The sequence below is a fragment of the Rhipicephalus microplus genome, chromosome 8, assembly GCF_043290135.1.
Source record: "Rhipicephalus microplus isolate Deutch F79 chromosome 8, USDA_Rmic, whole genome shotgun sequence".
NCBI lineage: Eukaryota > Metazoa > Arthropoda > Arachnida > Ixodida > Ixodidae > Rhipicephalus > Rhipicephalus microplus.
In genome coordinates, this window is record NC_134707.1 from 90,949,727 (window position 1) to 90,962,133 (window position 12,407).

The following is a 12,407-nucleotide window of genomic DNA, read 5'->3' on the forward strand; positions in this document are numbered from 1 at the left end:
CGAAATGAAGAGCTACACCGACTAGTTTTTGTAGATGGAGGCAGGCTGACAGCGTAATAGACTTTAAAAATGTACACTTCAGCAAATGCATCAGCTGCAACGAAGTTATGTTTTGGTGGCGCTGAAATTCCAATAGCCGCTCTACTTCAAGTGAGTGGCACGCATTCATCATACAGCGAGTCAAAACCGCTAGCAGGGGTAACAGCGTGACATCTACGTCGCGAGAGGTGCAGAAGAATTGATGCAAGTGGCCACCGCGTAGTATCTAGACATCTAGGAAACAGGCATTCGTGGTAACAAGGTGACAATGAGGCAGATTACCTTTGGTGAAAACGCGATGTGGAACTGGCGTGGGACGCCGAAGATTGATGTACAAGGCGTCCATTGTACGCGAGTGCTATCTCCCTGAACCTATGCAGCCTCGCTGTAAAAAACCTGACACGTGTCAAAATTTTCCCGGTAGAACAGTTATCGCAGTAACGGACAAGAGACGAGAAAAGGAACCAAGACAAGCGCTCTTTCTCCTCATGTCCAGTTTTGTCCGTGTTGTCTTTCTTGTGTTTCTGCGCCTATTGTTGAACATGGAATACCAACTAGTCCAATCTCAAGGTTGGCTTTAGCTCATCGCAGCCTGATTTCACTGAAGCTCGTTTCATGTAGCTGTGTCTACGAATTTGACATCGCTTCTTCAAGGGCCCGGATAGATACTGAAACCTTGAGTGTGCCTGTGAGGATCAATACTAGGTGTCCCTTTGCGTACTACGCAAGTTTGACAGTACCCTTGTTTTCGAGAAAAATTTTATGGTTAATTTCAGAATAATCACTGGTTCGCTGTGTCAGCGAGAACGAATTTCTCAAAGCCGCCGGTAATCACTGGTCTGTCCTTCGAGCTGTCCGCTCTGGAGTACGTCATGGACGAGCAGCTGATGTCACTCCAAGATAGCATCTTCCAGCAGTGCTCGTCCGTAAAGGAGACTGGGCGAGATGCGGTAATGTCTTTTGCAGTCATCTGTATTCACTTTTTTGCGTCGTGATGAAACAAAATGGCGGCGACTTCGACTCTAGACTTTGGTGCGTCGTAGTGAAGCCTGTGCGCATAGAGTTTTCTAAAATTAACTAGAAGGGACTCTAGAGCTGCGATCATTCAGCAATCATGGGAATGATGGGTAGTACACGAATTTACCTAGTTTTTGTACTTGCGCGCGGCGAATCACACTTTAGGCTTCCTTTATTGCTGGTTACGGTTTTGTTTTCAAGAAAAGAACGAACCCTTTTGCACTCCGTGACCCGATTGGAAACAGTAAGTCTAAAAGTTGAAGGGCACGCAGAATAATCGCTGAAAATTTCCTGATTTTTGTTTCACGACACAATAGCTTCAAGGCAACAAACGGAGCCAGAAGTATGAACAATAAACAAATTTGTGTACTACCCATCATTCACATTACCGCGAAGCACCGTGCGTTGCAGCTCCCATAGACACTAGCACCAGAGTTCCATCTAGTGTATATTTTTGAAACTTTATGCCTGCAGGTATACTGCTCGTGCCAAGTTTGCATAATGCGTGATGCCGAAGTGCAGCCCAAAGGAACCGCACCAAAAAGTGCGTGATGGAGACGTGCTCCGCCAGGGGCCACCATGATTGCAGATGGTCACGTTTTATAAACAAACTCATTTCTTGTTATTTTCATCCTGAGGGCGGTTCGCCTCAAATATAAAGTAAAGAAGTGCTTCGATATCATGTCTGGCAAATATATAGGTTAAATTGAACAAAAACATTATATTTATAACTTTTACAAAAGCGTTTTTTAAAGATCTATCCCGTAGAGATCTGATACCGTAAATGAGGGTAATTTGGCCTATGGAAAATATATCTTGGGGCAATGATGTAAATTTGGCGGATGAGTACACTGAATGCGCCGTTGGGTGTCTTCAAAATAGGATTTTCGAGACACTTTCCGAAATAAATTTCAACCACGGTCGACTTTGTACGTGGCGTTTGTTATCTGCTGTGACCAGAATGCAGAACATGATCAGGCGCCTACGTCAGAGATTTCAGTCACCCCATCGTTCATCGTTTTTTAAGCGATAGCTGTCTGTGGCTAGAAGAAACAATAAAGCATTCGGCATCGGAGTCGCGAGCGGTCGACATAGAATGCGCTATCTGTTGCGTCCATAGAAATAGTATTGCAAACGCTAGAGGAAAAGGTGGGCCGCCATAGCTATAACCAGAAAGAAACGCTGACATTTTGGAACTATGCCATTCAGGCGACCACAAACTTCAGAGGAGCGCCTAAGATAGCAAAATAAAACAGGAAAATTTTCAAGGTATAAACAATAAACAAGCGTGGTCATGAGTTCTAAAGAAGCAAAATTTTTGTGACGTTTATATCAACTACTTTTTCGGAAGACGCAACGGCCGTTTATTCAATTTTCTATGCAATCACAGTGTGGGCAAAGAAGCTATTGAAGTTTGTGTTGCTAGATGGTGCCACCAGCCTCGTACCGCATCAATACTTGAAAGACTGGGCATGGCGTGGCCGTGCGGTCAATTGCGCGGGCTTGATCGTGCGTCGAGTGAATCGTAGTATCTCGTCATCCGGATTTTTCGGTTGCTATAAGGTAGCAACCACTTTATGTGGCCGTCTCCAACAGCGATGGAATGGAGAGCCAAGAAAGAGTTATGAAGGTGAAGGGGTGATTACGGCATGCACTGACGTGTGCGAGTCAGACCACCCGAAAGCTAGGCATTGTTTTATCATGGTGGCGCCTATATTATTATAGGTTCTAATGCATGAGCTTTATGAGAAGTGTCTCCTCTAGAGTAATATATAAACACCTTGGCCACATAATTGGCAGCGTCGTACCCAAGCAGGTGCATAATTAGCTGCGTTGTGAGTGATGTCATCCATCCCGTTGCAGCCGCGGCTCCAAGAACGCACACATAAGTTTCTGCTCAGGGCTTTTACATGGATAAGCCACGGGCAACTATAGAAGAGCGCCGACAAAGAAATGTGAATGAGCTCGCATTCTTCGGGCGGACGGTGCAGTACAGTCTGGGCACAAAAACAGGTCCATGAGGCCGAGTTCGAGCAGCTGCGGATTGATAACCTAGAAGCCTTTCAACCACGCTAAATAGCCAGTGGAAGTGCTAGCGTGGGTGGCGGAGGGACTCTGCAAACCCCGCCACTGGGCCAGCTCGCGATGTCAAACGCATGCTACGTAATGCGGCATGGCGGGCGCAACGGCGTCAACCTGATGATTGCGAGAGGCATTCATCGGGGCGAGCGCCGGCGTTCTGCGGGAGTTTTTCCAGCAGTGGTTGGAGATGAACCACGGTGATTGACGCAATTGCCAAACGCATGTAACCGCTCAATACACATCTCCATGACCACGATCGTGCGGGCCACAATTAGCAGCATGTCAAGTAAGCACTGTGGTAAACCCAGGCTAAACGTGTGTATAAACGCATAAGGAAGGACGAACGTGCAACCAATAATTGCGAAAGGCTTCAGTGCCCCGCCGGGTGGGACGCCTCCTAAACAGCGGGGCCACATGTTTCAACTTTCGTGCGAAATGCTTGCGCGGTTATTGTTTCTAAGAATTTGTGAAGTTCTGCCTTATTATTCTAGTGTACGTTTCAGTTGGTTGCATTTTACGCCGTTTTTATTTAGTCTTTCTTCCAGCTCTGCAAGCATGCTGACTTCACTGGTGGCCCGGAGAACTACGTCGGCGATCCTATATTCGCGTACGGTGCTTTCTCCAACGCGTCGAATGTCTTTGTTGTGAGCGAGTACAACGCTTCTTTGGCTAGCAAGGTCAGTAGACTGATTTCAACTCCCCGTTGCCTATGCATGTACGAGATGACATTAAAAGATGCTGCAGAATTCTGTACAAAGTTTTGGGCGGCGAAAGATTACGCGAAGCGCGAAAGAAAGCAACAACGCATATCTAGATCAATGGAGCCACAGGCACATCCGGGGTGAAATCAGTCAGCGCGCAGATGGACTGACTAACAGAGGACACATGTTTATATATTTAAGCACGTAGTCGTGGTGCCGGCATTTGAGAATACCAAAAGAGAGGGCTAATTCTGATGGCCGTGCAGACTTTACGGAAGAAATACCTACCGAGGAGACAGTTACATACAAGAAGTATCGCAAAACTGGCGTAGACAGCTTTCCATTAATGTATGATTCAGGATTCAGGCTGTCCAGGATCTGTTTCCAGTTACATAGTGCTGCATCTAAAGGAGAACTGTTAAGATCGTGAAGGTCCATGTAACATTTATGAACCCACTAGGACCCACGTTTAATATGTTTGCTAAGGTGAACAAAAAAAGTGACACAACGAGTTCTGGGAAGACGTCGTGGAAGGTGCGTACGTTTTCTCGAATAATAACGGCTTTCATGCAACGCATCATAGTTGTTTTCAAAAAATTAAAGCGAAAGTCAATGCCTTCAGTGGAACCGGAACATATATGAACGAGATATAGCAAATAAACTGTAGTTACACAAAAGATTCACAGCGTTTCCACGGAGTGGATGATGATGAGTGGGGTGAAGCGTCCGTCTGCCTGTGCGTGCTTCTGCCCGTTCATTCGTTCTTGCTTCCGTTTGTCCGTGCATCTGTCCATGCGTCCGTCCATGAGTCCATCCGTCCGTCAGTGCATACGTCCATGGGTTGATCCTTGCGTCCGTCCATGCATCTCTCTGTCTGTCTGTCTGTCTGTCTGTCTGTCTGTCTGTCTGTCTGTCAGTCCGTCCGTCTGTCCGTCCGTCCACCCGTCCGTCCGTCCGTCCGTCAGTCAGTGCGTATGTCTGTCTGTCTGTCTGTCTGTCCATCCGCCCATCCATTCATCTGTATGTCTGTCTGCCCGCCCGTCTTTGCGTCTGTCTGTATGTCTGTGTCTTCCTGTCTGTCCATCCATCAATCTGTCTGCCACTTACACTAGCGCCACCTGCTGAGGGAGTCATACAACTAGGTAGTTACAAACTGGTCACAGAAATATATAGACAGACCCGTGGCTTTAGAAGCTTCGCCCTAAAAAAAAGTGGCATTGCCTGTTAAGTCATAATGTCAAGAGTTATTTTGTGGGTTGAATATTGTCCCTGCAACCTTGGCAAAAGTTACCGAAGCGCAGTATGAAACAGACAAAGTGTAGTGCACAGCGAAAATTGAATAACAATAAAAAGATAAAAAGAGGCACGAAACACGGAATCAAGCATTGTCAAAGAACGAAGCTATTTCCTGTACATTGGACACACTGTGCATGTGCTACCTTACTGCCATTCCTAACATCGCTCGAGGTGCACCCAAACCCTGAGTGACAGCAGAAGTTCCAAGAGGGGCAACCGCAAGTTTTTCCCTCCGGATAATTCATACCAGGGTGCACCCGCACTTTAAAGTGTTTACCCAAGGCAACGCCAAGTATGGACTCCTTAATGGAAATGACACCAGTTACCGAAATTACTACAATCATCATCGCAGAATATTTAACAATGCCACGCGGTTAGTGTATCGGCAGAAAGAAGTAGTTGACACTGCACTGAAATCGGAACTGACATCTACCAACTCAGTATCAAGCAACTAGCATAGCTCACAATTCCGCTTCAATATTGTAAGCGTCGACAAGCTTTCAAAGAAGCCTTTCCATACCAATGTGAGGCTGACACTGATGCCCGTTACATCGCCAAATGAACTAAGCTCTATGGACACTCTTGAGCTCATGACGCTCATCGCTTTGCTATCCTCAGCCATTTTCTAAACTCGCCATTTGCACACATGATAAAAGTGCCTTTTGTGCAATGCTTATAGCTATTGCAATGCTTATAGCTATTTACTTCTAGCAGTATAATGAATGTGCGAATTGTTGGCGTAGCTGGTGCGATGGAAACAAGATGAGAATTGCTTGCATTTTTTCAATCAAAGAAATGAAGGACAACCGATACGCAATATGTTCGATGTGCAGCGATGTTCTTCGTGGTAGATCTTTTCTTAGTACTTTGGTTTAGCGCAAAGAATGTACCTATCATGGACAATATTATCTTTGTCGCCGTTGCTGGCGTCACCACAGACTTCCATAGACAGTACAAATCGACAACATAACTCCAAATGTTTGAACGACGAAGTGGCAGGAAAAGCTTGCGAAGGCAGCGATTTCTGCAGAAATAACAAAGAGAAAACGCATCGGCAGTCTTTTTTCGCGTCAGAGTCATTGACGGGATCCCGAAGAAGGGGGGGGGGTGGAGGGACTTCTTCGCGATGGGAGCAAATGTGAATTATTTTATTCTGGTCAGGTTCGTACTGCCCGAAAAAAGAAAACGGGGATCACAGGGTGGTTAAACCGTCTGCACGTGTTCACTGCTCACAAAGAGCATACTCTGATTTTTCCAACAGCAAAGCCGCTTAAGACTGCAGTGGCTTGTACTCCATCGCACAAAACTTAAGTGGTGTTGCGACTCCGAGTCTAGTGGGTCTCAATAAGGCCATCAGGCAGGGGGCCCCCATCGTAGGATTCATCAACAGAGATGAGACACTCGTACGAAGGAGAACACTGAATTAACAATGTATAAAGGAAAGATTGATCAAGTGATCAACTAAGAGAAAGAAAAAACAAGGAACAATAGAGAGAATTCGAGAACGAACTGACGAACTCTGTGGACCACCCAGCGAACGCTCTACGACATACTTGTTCTTCGCTTATAAAAGCCACGTGGAAAACGAAAACGCATTGTCCCCTCTTTCGGTCAATGCGATACTCGATGTCTAATGCCTGATCGTTCGTCGCACTAACCATGAAGGTGGGACCATAGTTTTCATCACGCACTGGACAGAAGGAAAGTCCCTCAAACAGGTCTCCCACACAATACCTAACTACCACGCATGACCCCTTCCACTTTTTTTATTCTTTCTGGGAGAAATACAAATATCACCACCACCATGTTGTAGGCCCGTGTGCTCAGATCCGGTTGCACAATAAAGAACGCCAGGAGGTCGAACCTTCCGGAGCCCTTCAATACGGCGTATCTCATAATAATATGACGGTTTTGAGACGTTGAACCCACATACCAATCAATGCACCTTTTGGCTACATTTCATTGTACCCTGATGACCAGCACAGTAATCTGCCCTCTTTCTCAGAGCATGTTTCTTCCTCGGATCAAATTTTATTGGAGGCACGCTATGTGCTCTTTTTTTCTTTCGAGAATGCGGCGCTGAATGCGCATCACCCCGCAGTCACCTGGAGAGGCTCCATACTAACGCGATAGCGTTCAAGAGCTCGTGCCGCCTCGTGTCGCGGCGAACCCGCCACCGGCGTCGGCCCCGTTGGTTGTGAGCAAAAAATTGTCTGTGCTGCTATGACCGAAAAATCAAGTTACCGAGACAGCCGCGGCAGGCCGCGACATGTCCACGCGTGCGCGCACGATCACCCTAAAAAATCCGCGCGTTCCAAGAAAAAAAAAAGAGCTCAAGAACATGAGGCGCGGTAGTTTCATTGCCCTGTCGCCCCTCCCTCTTTAGTTTCCAGCGCTTTCGTCGGGACGAGAGAAGAGATAATGCAATTGCAGCATGCGACAAACCTTTGTTACTCCACTCATACTTGACAGATTAAAATGTTCTCGGCGTTGGATTCGTGAGGCAATAAGCTCTTCTAGTGAATTCATTTCATGGTTACTTGAAAAAGTGTTTTAGTGCCTCTTTAATGCGTTTTGTTCGACAGGTGTGACGAATAAAATGAGCCCATTCGGCGATAATAGAGCGCGCTTGTCCAATCTACCGTGTGCGGGTTTGTGTTCGTGCGTGTGTACGTACAAAACATTTTATTAAGTATACACTTAGCGGTTGAAGGGTGTACTAGGGGCCGACTTTTGCTATCGCGTTCAACTCTTAAAGGCGAAGCTTAATGTTCCCCCAATTTTTGTCAGTCGTAATAGTGCTGATGCGCCAGAATAATTGGACAGGCCCCGCTGCCACCGCTTATCCATTTACCGTGGCAAAAATCCCTCTAAAGCTGTGTTTCCCAAATGTATTGGTGCCAGGGTACCCTGCTAAGCTACATTAGGTGTCGAGGAACCCCGCCCCCTTTCCCGCCCCGGCGAGCTTTTTTCATTTTCGTTTGCAATAAAAACGAAAGCACAGAGATGTGCACATCGACGCTGGGGCATGAGCAAAAGGTGTTCCTCAGATTGGTTGCTCCCCTCCGAATCGCCATCAAAGTCAGTTGAGTGGGCGAGTAGGGAAACAGAGAAAATTTATCTGTGGATCGCGAAACCTCGAGGGGGGAGGGGGGGCGCTATCTATTTTGAGAACCCTTGGTCGAAAATATGATACGAGCGCTATATAAAAACTCTGCTCGGTGAAGTGGAGATTGTGGAATACATGATAAATAGAGGTCAGAAAAAATAAAAATAAAAGAAAAAGAGAAGGAAAGCGATATAGTGAAAAAGAAAAATGAGAAAGAAATGAAGAGAATGGTGATAAGAAAGCTATAAAAACATAAAAATATGAAAAAGGAAGGATAAAGGGACTTCAAAGAGGAATAAAAAAACTGGATAGAAAGAAGGAAATTGAAGGATTGACAGAAAAAAAGGAAAAAGGAATGAATATGCACAGACAAGAAAGAGAGAGAGAGGAAGGAGAGCAATGAATAGGGACACAAATAAAGGAGAAAATATAGAGAGAAAAGAAGGAAAACTGAAAAGGAGATGAGCAGAGAAAGAAAAACAGAATCGAAGAGATATAAAAAAGGAGACATGATGAATAGATGGAGTGAGAAACAAAGACGAAACAAGGAAAAAATTTGGAGGACACTTTGTCAATGCCAAATACGGCGAAAGCGAATGGGCATCGAAATTACTATGCTATGTCTTCGTGTTGTGCTTTGTTCGTACATATTATAGCGTTCGGTATAGCATGTAGTAAAAGGGGAACGTAGAGTCCTGGTTCAAGTTTCCCAAAGCATGGTTCTATAGGAATATATGGAGCAGTGGTTTGGGAATGTTGACTCCCCTTCCTATCTACTTCAGCAAACTGACTGGTTGGGCTAGTTGGTTCATTCCTAACGTAGCTTATGGCACGAAAAAAATACGAGAGAAGGACAAGAGCTTGTTCTTTCGTTTTTTTTTCGCTCCATAAGCTACGTTAAGCCTTTCGATGTGCATTCTTGGTGGGACCTCTCCGAATATCTTGCGGTGGAATAGCTCATCGGCACGTTTGCCTTTTTTCCGCACGATATAATGGGGGTAGTTATATTCTGCACGAATCGCAGATACTCGTCGTCGGCGAATATAAGCACTGCCAAACATAACCAAGTTTTTCGTTGCGGGTAATGCTCAGGTTTGGCTTAGCAGAGATGTAGGAATAGTCTGTAAGCCACTCAAAAACTTTATTAAATAATCCTGAGGAGTTTAAGTCACCCGCGTGTCCACGAGGGACATTCTAGCAGCCGCTACTGTAGGCGACGTCCGAGTCGGGGCGGGAACGTGGAGGCGTTCCGCTAGTTCTTGGGCCCTCTGAACTACCTTTTGTTGATTTCTGAGACTGGGGCTCCTGCGTGCCTCCTCCCAGTCGGACTCACTGGTGAGAGGTCCTCGAGGTAAGGCGGGACATTGCTAGAGCATGTGTTCGAGTGAACAGTGCACTTCTGAGCAGTGTGGGCATTGTGAATACATGCCTGAGTTGTAACGGCTCAGTTGGCCCCGTGATGGGTACAATCTCGTTTGTAGCATGCGAAAAGCTACCTCTTGCGCGCGTTCGAGCTTTGCATGTGGAAAAGGTATTGGCTTCTATCGCTTTGGTAGTAGGAGGTGATTTCGTGAAAGGCGAGCAAAGGATCATCAAACTGTACGTCGAGGCTCAGCTCTTCGGTGCCTGATCGATACTTGCGGCGGGTTAGTTCTTCATCAAGAAGTTAGAGTTACCCTAATGAAACCAGCTACTCGGTCTTCAGGCTGCATCATAACTCGACAAGGGTATCTGTGCGTTTTCGCCGATAAGTAATTCTCGTTTGCCGAGAAATACATTTTGCGCTGAGAAGTCTTTAAAAACAGTCAATTCGTATGTTACTCGGGACACCGCTGACCCATTTAGCAGAGGCTCCTGGTGAATTGAAAACACACTCATTGACTACATAAGGGTGTCGGAAGTATGAAAAACACTGTTAGATCTGTAAGCTCATTCCCTTCGGCCCCGAGAAAGTGTTTTATATTAAACCTATGAATTTCGTATTTATGTTTTTGATCATGGCTTGTAAAACGTGCGTAACTCAGCCATGTTTCCTAGGAAATGTTCATTTGTGCAGCTCTTCTTTCAGATCAGTTGATGTACGCTTTAAGGCAGCACAAAGCTGTAGTAAATTGGAGCGCAATTCACATGCCTGTTAATATCTACGTTCCTTAAGCAATGTGCTGGTGCATTTGTTATTACGGACCATGGAATAACGCGCAGCATACCATGTCAACATCCGCAGTTCCTCATGGCTGTAAGTGACTTCGGAGAACTGCGTGGACGCACTGCATGGCTTCTCTACAATGTGCACAACGAGGCTCCCGGTAACGACTGCATTGAACCTCCGTTCTCCGTCCTCAAGCACTTCACGACGGCACTGAAAAGAGCGGGATAAGCAGCGTACCACTGACTGAGCAGATGTTCATGCTGCTCTGTTTGCACTGATAATCAGCCCTTTGCCATTGAGCTAGCTTGCTCTAATGGCCGGGGTTCATTCGCAATGAAGATAAACACTGCAATACACTTCTTAATAGGTCACATTTGTGTTGTTGAGGAGTCGTCGTCTAGGACTTGACAAAACAAATAGATCGTGAAAGTTCTTTTAGAGCATGGCACTCAATCCCATGCAATATAGTCTACGGCGAAATGCCGACGCCGCAGTGTCTGGCCTTGAAAATAAATTGCGTACGTGAATGCCTACCGTTGCTGTGCCGGCACAAACAACACTGCGGTACGGGGTAAGCTCAGATGTAACGCCTGGCACTCACGAAAAAACACTGCGGGAGGTTTATTGACAACAGGTAGATCTGCGGCACGCTGACGTGCGTATCATTATAGCAGATTTGCAAAAGCTGTGATGCATCATGCCACACAAGCCATGCGTCATGATCAATTCTTCGTTTTGTAGTTGGAAATTCGTATGACAATCACCTAATGCTCTTTTCACAGAACATCACAATAGGCAAAGATACGCCGTGGTTGCCTCAAAGCAGCCAATCACCCCCAAAAGAACCTGAAATGGTCAATAATTACTTACAATAAGTAAGTCATGTCCAGCGCTTGTCAGCGATTAGGGAGCAATGCAGAAAACATTAACACGGCGCTACACACTGGGACCTTAAGAAGATATAGTGACTCGCGCAGAAAAACTAAGATATGCAATTTCTTAGCTTTCGCATTGTGTGCTGATTAAAAAGTCACAGTCGACAGTTTGAAGGCAGCTTAACTGCGATAGCTATTATAAGACCTCCGCAAGGTTTCTTCGTTGTCCACCGCCAACTTCGGTGTACGTAACCGCAGTCGCACGAAAAACCAGAATTAATAAATTACACAAAATATAACACAAAACATAAAGTGGCTTGAACCTGGGTCTTTTCTGGCAGCTCATTGCTCCATCAGTGAGTATCGCCGGTGCTTAAAACTCCATCGCAAGCTGATGCTACGCAGTATTCATGTCGGGTAATTTATCATAGTAATGTGGGTATTAACGTGTTTTGGAACAGTAAAGCAACAACCAGTATTTACACATGAAATGAATAGCGAGTGGATCGTTCGTTGTTCCAACCCATTACTAAAGCCTCATGCATATTTTTTGATCGTCGCAACCAAAAACATTGAGAAAATGCACGAAACCATTCAAACGCAAGTGCGCTAAAATCCGCAGCTTTCTACAGTCTCTCAGAGTGAAGCTTGGTGATGCTGCGTCTCTGGACAAGCTGCGCCATCTCTGGCGGAAAAATATAAACTGGACGTACGCCGCGTGTTTTGCTTGCCGCAATGCTGCCGTATGTTTCCGTACACCTGCATGGCTCTCGCGCTATACACCTCGAGCGCCGCGCTATACACCGCTTCAAAAAAAAAAAAAAAAAACATTTCCCGGCTGTAGAGGACTTCGAATAGCGAACGTAATCAAATCATGAAAATTTGTTATTCTCATTCACTTTGTGGAGCACAAAATTACGACACCCGACTTAACGCGAAATGGATTTCCGAAGTGCGCGAGATGACCTTGTACAATTCGTCGAGGTAAGCTTTATTTTCTAAGACGTTAAGTATACATAATTGTCTACATTCAGTGTGAAACCAAGCTACCCACGCGATTGATGTTCTACGTTGTTGCCAATAAAACATGATTGTATTTTTGATGTGCATGCTGCAGTAGCAGACGGGTACTGTCGTGA